Source organism: Leucopleurus acutus, assembly GCF_964270905.1.
Source record: "Leucopleurus acutus genome assembly, chromosome: 9".
Lineage (NCBI taxonomy): Eukaryota > Metazoa > Chordata > Mammalia > Artiodactyla > Delphinidae > Leucopleurus > Leucopleurus acutus.
The window spans coordinates 2561489-2574300 of NC_139144.1; positions in this window are offsets into that span (position 1 = coordinate 2561489).

Here is a 12812-nt window from a genome sequence, read left to right on the forward strand (position 1 = left end):
GAACCCATGCCTGGAAGTAAGGCCCTGCTTTGCCGTGCAGAAGCGGAGGCGTGGTGCAGTTTCCAGGAGGCGGTGGCCTCTGCTCTGCATACCTTTAACGGCAGCACAGCTTTCTGGACACCTGGGAGGCTAGCCGGGGCACCCTGTTCCCGGCAGGAACACTGAGTATCCCCAGGTGCACCTGGGTCTGCTAAGCAACAGCCAGGCCCGTAGCCCTTTAGAGCCCCTCTGTGCACGCCGAGCGTAGGGAAACACACTGCACTCTCTTTTGGAGCAGCTTGGTTTCCTCAGCACTCACACACGTTCACGAACACCGTTCTGGCACATGCCACATGGCGCGAAGGTCTTACGCATTGCCCTAGTCGGAGCTGCGCTCAGAGTAACCCTCGTCTTCGCATTCCATCCAGGACCTCCTGACTGAAGTCACCGTGCCTCCTAGAGGACGGCGGCTTGGGTTCTTACTGCAATTCAACTCCTCTTCCTTCTGTGTCAGTGCAGGCAGCCCCAGGCCCAGAGGAGCAGCTACGGCGTTCCTTGGTGGAGACAGTTCGCTGGATGCGGGACTCCCTACTTCGATGAGTTGATTCAGGGAAGGAAACACAGGGTAACCGGTGTCTCTTGGGACTCGTTAGAAACCACAGGGATGTACGCTGAGTGTGCCCATGAAAACGGGGCCTGCTGGAACTAGTCCTGCTTTCCCACTTTGAGGGCGGCATTCATGCCTGCCTTGAAGCTACATGACATTCCCGGCACCCGACAGTCCGGTGAGCCCTGGAAGAATGCTTCGGGGAAAATTATGAGTTTGCTCTCCCTAAACCAGGGGCTTCCGTGGCCGCGGTGGCGGTCCGCATGACAGGCTCTAGAGCTAAAGGGAACCTCAACATGAGAACTCGCTTCCAGGTTAGGCCCTGAGTAGCCGTGCAGAAAGGGAGCCATGCAGCTGTTTCCAGGAGTTCTTAGTCACTTACGTGCTTTATTTGAAAGGAAGTACACGTCCGGGGAATCCTAGGCCCCACGGGTGTGCCTCATTTTCCCTCCAAGGTCACTGAGTGCCTCCAGACAACTGTGGGCCAGCTGAGCAACGTCGAGGTCCATGGGTTGAGACCTCGGAGGACCTCTGTGTGAGCCGCGTGCTGGGCAACAACACACTGCGCATTCCTCGAGGAGCGGTTCACCTCCAGAGCCCTCGAGCACCCTGAGGACAACATGGCTGGTGAGTACGAAGTGCCCAGGAAGACTCTGTCATGGCCCTTGTGTGAGCTGCCATGAGAGAACGCTGTGCATGGAACACTGCGAGGCCCGTCCTCGTACCTGAAGTCACTCTGCTCGAGGAGAAAGTCAGCATCTTAGCATGCTGTGTCGCTACCGACACACCCAGCATGAACCCATGCCTGGAAGTAAGGCCCTGCTTTGCCGTGCAGAAGCGGAGGCGTGGTGCAGTTTCCAGGAGGTGGTGGCCTCTGCTCTGCATACCTTTAACGGCAGCACAGCTTTCTGGACACCTGGGAGGCTAGCCGGGGCACCCTGTTCCCGGCAGGAACACTGAGTATCCCCAGGTGCACCTGGGTCTGCTAAGCAACATCCAGGCCCGTAGCCCTTTAGAGCCCCTCTGTGCACGCCGAGCGTAGGGAAACACACTGCCCTCTCTTTCGGAGCAGCTTGGTTTCCTCAGCACTCACACACGTTCACGAACACCGTTCTGGCACATGCCACATGGCGCGAAGGTCTTACGCATTGCCCTATTCGGAGCTGCGCTCAGAGTAACCCTCGTCTTCGCATTCCATCCAGGACCTCCTGACTGAAGTCACCGTGCCTCCTAGAGGACGGCGGCTTGGGTTCTTACTGCAATTCAAGTCCTCTTCCTTCTGTGTCAGTGCAGGCAGCCCCAGGCCCAGAGGAGCAGCTACGGCGTTCCTTGGTGGAGACAGTTCGCTGGATGCGGGACTCCCTACTTCGATGAGTTGATTCAGGGAAGGAAACACAGGGTAACCGGTGTCTCTTGGGACTCGTTAGAAACCACAGGGATGTACGCTGAGTGTGCCCATGAAAACGGGGCCTGCTGGAACTAGTCCTGCTTTCCCACTTTGAGGGCGGCATTCATGCCTGCCTTGAAGCTACATGACATTCCCGGCACCCGACAGTCCGGTGAGCCCTGGAAGAATGCTTCGGGGAAAATTATGAGTTTGCTCTCCCTAAACCAGGGGCTTCCGTGGCCGCGGTGGCGGTCCGCATGACAGGCTCTAGAGCTAAAGGGAACCTCAACATGAGAACTCGCTTCCAGGTTAGGCCCTGAGTAGCCGTGCAGAAAGGGAGCCATGCAGCTGTTTCCAGGAGTTCTTAGTCACTTACGTGCTTTATTTGAAAGGAAGTACACGTCCGGGGAATCCTAGGCCCCACGGGTGTGCCTCATTTTCCCTCCAAGGTCACTGAGTGCCTCCAGACAACTGTGGGCCAGCTGAGCAACGTCGAGGTCCAGGGGTTGAGACCTCGGAGGACCTCTGTGTGTGCCACGTGCTGGGCAACAACACACTGCGCATTCCTCGAGGAGCGGTTCACCTCCAGAGCCCTCGAGCACCCTGAGGACAACATGGCTGGTGAGTACGAAGTGCCCAGGAAGACTCTGTCATGGCCCTTGTGTGAGCTGCCATGAGAGAACGCTGTGCATGGAACACTGCGAGGCCCGTCCTCGTACCTGAAGTCACTCTGCTCGAGGAGAAAGTCAGCATCTTAGCATGCTGTGTCGCTACCGACACACCCAGCATGAACCCATGCCTGGAAGTAAGGCCCTGCTTTGCCGTGCAGAAGCGGAGGTGTGGTGCAGTTTCCAGGAGGCGGTGGCCTCTGCTCTGCATACCTTTAACGGCAGCACAGCTTTCTGGACACCTGGGAGGCTAGCCGGGGCACCCTGTTCCCGGCAGGAACACTGAGTATCCCCAGGTGCACCTGGGTCTGCTAAGCAACAGCCAGGCCCGTAGCCCTTTAGAGCCCCTCTGTGCACGCCGAGCGTAGGGAAACACACTGCCCTCTCTTTCGGAGCAGCTTGGTTTCCTCAGCACTCGCACACGTTCACGAACACCGTTCTGGCACATGCCACATGGCGCGAAGGTCTTACGCATTGCCCTAGTCGGAGCTGCGCTCAGAGTAACCCTCGTCTTCGCATTCCATCCAGGACCTCCTGACTGAAGTCACCGTGCCTCCTAGAGGACGGCGGCTTGGGTTCTTACTGCAATTCAACTCCTCTTCCTTCTGTGTCAGTGCAGGCAGCCCCAGGCCCAGAGGAGCAGCTACGGCGTTCCTTGGTGGAGACAGTTCGCTGGATGCGGGACTCCCTACTTCGATGAGTTGATTCAGGGAAGGAAACACAGGGTAACCGGTGTCTCTTGGGACTCGTTAGAAACCACAGGGATGTACGCTGAGTGTGCCCATGAAAACGGGGCCTGCTGGAACTAGTCCTGCTTTCCCACTTTGAGGGCGGCATTCATGCCTGCCTTGAAGCTACATGACATTCCCGGCACCCGACAGTCCGGTGAGCCCTGGAAGAATGCTTCGGGGAAAATTATGAGTTTGCTCTCCCTAAACCAGGGGCTTCCGTGGCCGCGGTGGCGGTCCGCATGACAGGCTCTAGAGCTAAAGGGAACCTCAACATGAGAACTCGCTTCCAGGTTAGGCCCTGAGTAGCCGTGCAGAAAGGGAGCCATGCAGCTGTTTCCAGGAGTTCTTAGTCACTTACGTGCTTTATTTGAAAGGAAGTACACGTCCGGGGAATCCTAGGCCCCACGGGTGTGCCTCATTTTCCCTCCAAGGTCACTGAGTGCCTCCAGACAACTGTGGGCCAGCTGAGCAACGTCGAGGTCCATGGGTTGAGACCTCGGAGGACCTCTGTGTGTGCCGCGTGCTGGGCAACAACACACTGCGCATTCCTCGAGGAGCGGTTCACCTCCAGAGCCCTCGAGCACCCTGAGGACAACATGGCTGGTGAGTACGAAGTGTCCAGGAAGACTCTGTCATGGCCCTTGTGTGAGCTGCCATGAGAGAACGCTGTGCATGGAACACTGCGAGGCCCGTCCTCGTACCTGAAGTCACTCTGCTCGAGGAGAAAGTCAGCATCTTAGCATGCTGTGTCGCTACCGACACACCCAGCATGAACCCATGCCTGGAAGTAAGGCCCTGCTTTGCCGTGCAGAAGCGGAGGCGTGGTGCAGTTTCCAGGAGGCGGTGGCCTCTGCTCTGCATACCTTTAACGGCAGCACAGCTTTCTGGACACCTGGGAGGCTAGCCGGGGCACCCTGTTCCCGGCAGGAACACTGAGTATCCCCAGGTGCACCTGGGTCTGCTAAGCAACAGCCAGGCCCGTAGCCCTTTAGAGCCCCTCTGTGCACGCCGAGCGTAGGGAAACACACTGCACTCTCTTTTGGAGCAGCTTGGTTTCCTCAGCACTCACACACGTTCACGAACACCGTTCTGGCACATGCCACATGGCGCGAAGGTCTTACGCATTGCCCTAGTCGGAGCTGCGCTCAGAGTAACCCTCGTCTTCGCATTCCATCCAGGACCTCCTGACTGAAGTCACCGTGCCTCCTAGAGGACGGCGGCTTGGGTTCTTACTGCAATTCAAGTCCTCTTCCTTCTGTGTCAGTGCAGGCAGCCCCAGGCCCAGAGGAGCAGCTACGGCGTTCCTTGGTGGAGACAGTTCGCTGGATGCGGGACTCCCTACTTCGATGAGTTGATTCAGGGAAGGAAACACAGGGTAACCGGTGTCTCTTGGGACTCGTTAGAAACCACAGGGATGTACGCTGAGTGTGCCCATGAAAACGGGGCCTGCTGGAACTAGTCCTGCTTTCCCACTTTGAGGGCGGCATTCATGCCTGCCTTGAAGCTACATGACATTCCCGGCACCCGACAGTCCGGTGAGCCCTGGAAGAATGCTTCGGGGAAAATTATGAGTTTGCTCTCCCTAAACCAGGGGCTTCCGTGGCCGCGGTGGCGGTCCGCATGACAGGCTCTAGAGCTAAAGGGAACCTCAACATGAGAACTCGCTTCCAGGTTAGGCCCTGAGTAGCCGTGCAGAAAGGGAGCCATGCAGCTGTTTCCAGGAGTTCTTAGTCACTTACGTGCTTTATTTGAAAGGAAGTACACGTCCGGGGAATCCTAGGCCCCACGGGTGTGCCTCATTTTCCCTCCAAGGTCACTGAGTGCCTCCAGACAACTGTGGGCCAGCTGAGCAACGTCGAGGTCCATGGGTTGAGACCTCGGAGGACCTCTGTGTGTGCCGCGTGCTGGGCAACAACACACTGCGCATTCCTCGAGGAGCGGTTCACCTCCAGAGCCCTCGAGCACCCTGAGGACAACATGGCTGGTGAGTACGAAGTGTCCAGGAAGACTCTGTCATGGCCCTTGTGTGAGCTGCCATGAGAGAACGCTGTGCATGGAACACTGCGAGGCCTGTCCTCGTACCTGAAGTCACTCTGCTCGAGGAGAAAGTCAGCATCTTAGCATGCTGTGTCGCTACCGACACACCCAGCATGAACCCATGCCTGGAAGTAAGGCCCTGCTTTGCCGTGCAGAAGCGGAGGCGTGGTGCAGTTTCCAGGAGGCGGTGGCCTCTGCTCTGCATACCTTTAACGGCAGCACAGCTTTCTGGACACCTGGGAGGCTAGCCGGGGCACCCTGTTCCCGGCAGGAACACTGAGTATCCCCAGGTGCACCTGGGTCTGCTAAGCAACAGCCAGGCCCGTAGCCCTTTAGAGCCCCTCTGTGCACGCCGAGCGTAGGGAAACACACTGCACTCTCTTTTGGAGCAGCTTGGTTTCCTCAGCACTCACACACGTTCACGAACACCGTTCTGGCACATGCCACATGGCGCGAAGGTCTTACGCATTGCCCTAGTCGGAGCTGCGCTCAGAGTAACCCTCGTCTTCGCATTCCATCCAGGACCTCCTGACTGAAGTCACCGTGCCTCCTAGAGGACGGCGGCTTGGGTTCTTACTGCAATTCAAGTCCTCTTCCTTCTGTGTCAGTGCAGGCAGCCCCAGGCCCAGAGGAGCAGCTACGGCGTTCCTTGGTGGAGACAGTTCGCTGGATGCGGGACTCCCTACTTCGATGAGTTGATTCAGGGAAGGAAACACAGGGTAACCGGTGTCTCTTGGGACTCGTTAGAAACCACAGGGATGTACGCTGAGTGTGCCCATGAAAACGGGGCCTGCTGGAACTAGTCCTGCTTTCCCACTTTGAGGGCGGCATTCATGCCTGCCTTGAAGCTACATGACATTCCCGGCACCCGACAGTCCGGTGAGCCCTGGAAGAATGCTTCGGGGAAAATTATGAGTTTGCTCTCCCTAAACCAGGGGCTTCCGTGGCCGCGGTGGCGGTCCGCATGACAGGCTCTAGAGCTAAAGGGAACCTCAACATGAGAACTCGCTTCCAGGTTAGGCCCTGAGTAGCCGTGCAGAAAGGGAGCCATGCAGCTGTTTCTAGGAGTTCTTAGTCACTTACGTGCTTTATTTGAAAGGAAGTACACGTCCGGGGAATCCTAGGCCCCACGGGTGTGCCTCATTTTCCCTCCAAGGTCACTGAGTGCCTCCAGACAACTGTGGGCCAGCTGAGCAACGTCGAGGTCCAGGGGTTGAGACCTCGGAGGACCTCTGTGTGTGCCGCGTGCTGGGCAACAACACACTGCGCATTCCTCGAGGAGCGGTTCACCTCCAGAGCCCTCGAGCACCCTGAGGACAACATGGCTGGTGAGTACGAAGTGCCCAGGAAGACTCTGTCATGGCCCTTGTGTGAGCTGCCATGAGAGAACGCTGTGCATGGAACACTGCGAGGCCCGTCCTCGTACCTGAAGTCACTCTGCTCGAGGAGAAAGTCAGCATCTTAGCATGCTGTGTCGCTACCGACACACCCAGCATGAACCCATGCCTGGAAGTAAGGCCCTGCTTTGCCGTGCAGAAGCGGAGGCGTGGTGCAGTTTCCAGGAGGCGGTGGCCTCTGCTCTGCATACCTTTAACGGCAGCACAGCTTTCTGGACACCTGGGAGGCTAGCCGGGGCACCCTGTTCCCGGCAGGAACACTGAGTATCCCCAGGTGCACCTGGGTCTGCTAAGCAACAGCCAGGCCCGTAGCCCTTTAGAGCCCCTCTGTGCACGCCGAGCGTAGGGAAACACACTGCCCTCTCTTTCGGAGCAGCTTGGTTTCCTCAGCACTCGCACACGTTCACGAACACCGTTCTGGCACATGCCACATGGCGCGAAGGTCTTACGCATTGCCCTATTCGGAGCTGCGCTCAGAGTAACCCTCGTCTTCGCATTCCATCCAGGACCTCCTGACTGAAGTCACCATGCCTCCTAGAGGACGGCGGCTTGGGTTCTTACTGCAATTCAACTCCTCTTCCTTCTGTGTCAGTGCAGGCAGCCCCAGGCCCAGAGGAGCAGCTACGGCGTTCCTTGGTGGAGACAGTTCACTGGATGCGGGACTCCCTACTTCGATGAGTTGATTCAGGGAAGGAAACACAGGGTAACCGGTGTCTCTTGGGACTCGTTAGAAACCACAGGGATGTACGCTGAGTGTGCCCATGAAAACGGGGCCTGCTGGAACTAGTCCTGCTTTCCCACTTTGAGGGCGGCATTCATGCCTGCCTTGAAGCTACATGACATTCCCGGCACCCGACAGTCCGGTGAGCCCTGGAAGAATGCTTCGGGGAAAATTATGAGTTTGCTCTCCCTAAACCAGGGGCTTCCGTGGCCGCAGTGGCGGTCCGCATGACAGGCTCTAGAGCTAAAGGGAACCTCAACATGAGAACTCGCTTCCAGGTTAGGCCCTGAGTAGCCGTGCAGAAAGGGAGCCATGCAGCTGTTTCCAGGAGTTCTTAGTCACTTACGTGCTTTATTTGAAAGGAAGTACACGTCCGGGGAATCCTAGGCCCCACGGGTGTGCCTCATTTTCCCTCCAAGGTCACTGAGTGCCTCCAGACAACTGTGGGCCAGCTGAGCAACGTCGAGGTCCATGGGTTGAGACCTCGGAGGACCTCTGTGTGAGCCGCGTGCTGGGCAACAACACACTGCGCATTCCTCGAGGAGCGGTTCACCTCCAGAGCCCTCGAGCACCCTGAGGACAACATGGCTGGTGAGTACGAAGTGCCCAGGAAGACTCTGTCATGGCCCTTGTGTGAGCTGCCATGAGAGAACGCTGTGCATGGAACACTGCGAGGCCCGTCCTCGTACCTGAAGTCACTCTGCTCGAGGAGAAAGTCAGCATCTTAGCATGCTGTGTCGCTACCGACACACCCAGCATGAACCCATGCCTGGAAGTAAGGCCCTGCTTTGCCGTGCAGAAGCGGAGGCGTGGTGCAGTTTCCAGGAGGTGGTGGCCTCTGCTCTGCATACCTTTAACGGCAGCACAGCTTTCTGGACACCTGGGAGGCTAGCCGGGGCACCCTGTTCCCGGCAGGAACACTGAGTATCCCCAGGTGCACCTGGGTCTGCTAAGCAACATCCAGGCCCGTAGCCCTTTAGAGCCCCTCTGTGCACGCCGAGCGTAGGGAAACACACTGCCCTCTCTTTCGGAGCAGCTTGGTTTCCTCAGCACTCACACACGTTCACGAACACCGTTCTGGCACATGCCACATGGCGCGAAGGTCTTACGCATTGCCCTATTCGGAGCTGCGCTCAGAGTAACCCTCGTCTTCGCATTCCATCCAGGACCTCCTGACTGAAGTCACCGTGCCTCCTAGAGGACGGCGGCTTGGGTTCTTACTGCAATTCAAGTCCTCTTCCTTCTGTGTCAGTGCAGGCAGCCCCAGGCCCAGAGGAGCAGCTACGGCGTTCCTTGGTGGAGACAGTTCGCTGGATGCGGGACTCCCTACTTCGATGAGTTGATTCAGGGAAGGAAACACAGGGTAACCGGTGTCTCTTGGGACTCGTTAGAAACCACAGGGATGTACGCTGAGTGTGCCCATGAAAACGGGGCCTGCTGGAACTAGTCCTGCTTTCCCACTTTGAGGGCGGCATTCATGCCTGCCTTGAAGCTACATGACATTCCCGGCACCCGACAGTCCGGTGAGCCCTGGAAGAATGCTTCGGGGAAAATTATGAGTTTGCTCTCCCTAAACCAGGGGCTTCTGTGGCCGCGGTGGCGGTCCGCATGACAGGCTCTAGAGCTAAAGGGAACCTCAACATGAGAACTCGCTTCCAGGTTAGGCCCTGAGTAGCCGTGCAGAAAGGGAGCCATGCAGCTGTTTCCAGGAGTTCTTAGTCACTTACGTGCTTTATTTGAAAGGAAGTACACGTCCGGGGAATCCTAGGCCCCACGGGTGTGCCTCATTTTCCCTCCAAGGTCACTGAGTGCCTCCAGACAACTGTGGGCCAGCTGAGCAACGTCGAGGTCCAGGGGTTGAGACCTCGGAGGACCTCTGTGTGTGCCACGTGCTGGGCAACAACACACTGCGCATTCCTCGAGGAGCGGTTCACCTCCAGAGCCCTCGAGCACCCTGAGGACAACATGGCTGGTGAGTACGAAGTGCCCAGGAAGACTCTGTCATGGCCCTTGTGTGAGCTGCCATGAGAGAACGCTGTGCATGGAACACTGCGAGGCCCGTCCTCGTACCTGAAGTCACTCTGCTCGAGGAGAAAGTCAGCATCTTAGCATGCTGTGTCGCTACCGACACACCCAGCATGAACCCATGCCTGGAAGTAAGGCCCTGCTTTGCCGTGCAGAAGCGGAGGTGTGGTGCAGTTTCCAGGAGGTGGTGGCCTCTGCTCTGCATACCTTTAACGGCAGCACAGCTTTCTGGACACCTGGGAGGCTAGCCGGGGCACCCTGTTCCCGGCAGGAACACTGAGTATCCCCAGGTGCACCTGGGTCTGCTAAGCAACAGCCAGGCCCGTAGCCCTTTAGAGCCCCTCTGTGCACGCCGAGCGTAGGGAAACACACTGCCCTCTCTTTCGGAGCAGCTTGGTTTCCTCAGCACTCGCACACGTTCACGAACACCGTTCTGGCACATGCCACATGGCGCGAAGGTCTTACGCATTGCCCTAGTCGGAGCTGCGCTCAGAGTAACCCTCGTCTTCGCATTCCATCCAGGACCTCCTGACTGAAGTCACCGTGCCTCCTAGAGGACGGCGGCTTGGGTTCTTACTGCAATTCAACTCCTCTTCCTTCTGTGTCAGTGCAGGCAGCCCCAGGCCCAGAGGAGCAGCTACGGCGTTCCTTGGTGGAGACAGTTCGCTGGATGCGGGACTCCCTACTTCGATGAGTTGATTCAGGGAAGGAAACACAGGGTAACCGGTGTCTCTTGGGACTCGTTAGAAACCACAGGGATGTACGCTGAGTGTGCCCATGAAAACGGGGCCTGCTGGAACTAGTCCTGCTTTCCCACTTTGAGGGCGGCATTCATGCCTGCCTTGAAGCTACATGACATTCCCGGCACCCGACAGTCCGGTGAGCCCTGGAAGAATGCTTCGGGGAAAATTATGAGTTTGCTCTCCCTAAACCAGGGGCTTCCGTGGCCGCGGTGGCGGTCCGCATGACAGGCTCTAGAGCTAAAGGGAACCTCAACATGAGAACTCGCTTCCAGGTTAGGCCCTGAGTAGCCGTGCAGAAAGGGAGCCATGCAGCTGTTTCCAGGAGTTCTTAGTCACTTACGTGCTTTATTTGAAAGGAAGTACACGTCCGGGGAATCCTAGGCCCCACGGGTGTGCCTCATTTTCCCTCCAAGGTCACTGAGTGCCTCCAGACAACTGTGGGCCAGCTGAGCAACGTCGAGGTCCATGGGTTGAGACCTCGGAGGACCTCTGTGTGTGCCGCGTGCTGGGCAACAACACACTGCGCATTCCTCGAGGAGCGGTTCACCTCCAGAGCCCTCGAGCACCCTGAGGACAACATGGCTGGTGAGTACGAAGTGCCCAGGAAGACTCTGTCATGGCCCTTGTGTGAGCTGCCATGAGAGAACGCTGTGCATGGAACACTGCGAGGCCCGTCCTCGTACCTGAAGTCACTCTGCTCGAGGAGAAAGTCAGCATCTTAGTATGCTGTGTCGCTACCGACACACCCAGCATGAACCCATGCCTGGAAGTAAGGCCCTGCTTTGCCGTGCAGAAGCGGAGGCGTGGTGCAGTTTCCAGGAGGTGGTGGCCTCTGCTCTGCATACCTTTAACGGCAGCACAGCTTTCTGGACACCTGGGAGGCTAGCCGGGGCACCCTGTTCCCGGCAGGAACACTGAGTATCCCCAGGTGCACCTGGGTCTGCTAAGCAACAGCCAGGCCCGTAGCCCTTTAGAGCCCCTCTGTGCACGCCGAGCGTAGGGAAACACACTGCCCTCTCTTTTGGAGCAGCTTGGTTTCCTCAGCACTCACACACGTTCACGAACACCGTTCTGGCACATGCCACATGGCGCGAAGGTCTTACGCATTGCCCTAGTCGGAGCTGCGCTCAGAGTAACCCTCGTCTTCGCATTCCATCCAGGACCTCCTGACTGAAGTCACCGTGCCTCCTAGAGGACGGCGGCTTGGGTTCTTACTGCAATTCAAGTCCTCTTCCTTCTGTGTCAGTGCAGGCAGCCCCAGGCCCAGAGGAGCAGCTACGGCGTTCCTTGGTGGAGACAGTTCGCTGGATGCGGGACTCCCTACTTCGATGAGTTGATTCAGGGAAGGAAACACAGGGTAACCGGTGTCTCTTGGGACTCGTTAGAAACCACAGGGATGTACGCTGAGTGTGCCCATGAAAACGGGGCCTGCTGGAACTAGTCCTGCTTTCCCACTTTGAGGGCGGCATTCATGCCTGCCTTGAAGCTACATGACATTCCCGGCACCCGACAGTCCGGTGAGCCCTGGAAGAATGCTTCGGGGAAAATTATGAGTTTGCTCTCCCAAACCAGGGGCTTCCGTGGCCGCGGTGGCGGTCTGCATGACAGGCTCTAGAGCTAAAGGGAACCTCAACATGAGAACTCGCTTCCAGGTTAGGCCCTGAGTAGCCGTGCAGAAAGGGAGCCATGCAGCTGTTTCCAGGAGTTCTTAGTCACTTACGTGCTTTATTTGAAAGGAAGTACACGTCCGGGGAATCCTAGGCCCCACGGGTGTGCCTCATTTTCCCTCCAAGGTCACTGAGTGCCTCCAGACAACTGTGGGCCAGCTGAGCAACGTCGAGGTCCATGGGTTGAGACCTCGGAGGACCTCTGTGTGAGCCGCGTGCTGGGCAACAACACACTGCGTATTCCTCGAGGAGCGGTTCACCTCCAGAGCCCTCGAGCACCCTGAGGACAACATGGCTGGTGAGTACGAAGTGCCCAGGAAGACTCTGTCATGGCCCTTGTGTGAGCTGCCATGAGAGAACGCTGTGCATGGAACACTGCGAGGCCCGTCCTCGTACCTGAAGTCACTCTGCTCGAGGAGAAAGTCAGCATCTTAGCATGCTGTGTCGCTACCGACACACCCAGCATGAACCCATGCCTGGAAGTAAGGCCCTGCTTTGCCGTGCAGAAGCGGAGGCGTGGTGCAGTTTCCAGGAGGTGGTGGCCTCTGCTCTGCATACCTTTAACGGCAGCACAGCTTTCTGGACACCTGGGAGGCTAGCCGGGGCACCCTGTTCCCCGCAGGAACACTGAGTATTCCCAGGTGCACCTGGGTCTGCTAAGCAACATCCAGGCCCGTAGCCCTTTAGAGCCCCTCTGTGCACGCCGAGCGTAGGGAAACACACTGCCCTCTCTTTCGGAGCAGCTTGGTTTCCTCAGCACTCACACACGTTCACGAACACCGTTCTGGCACATGCCACATGGCGCGAAGGTCTTACGCATTGCCCTATTCGGAGCTGCGCTCAGAGTAAC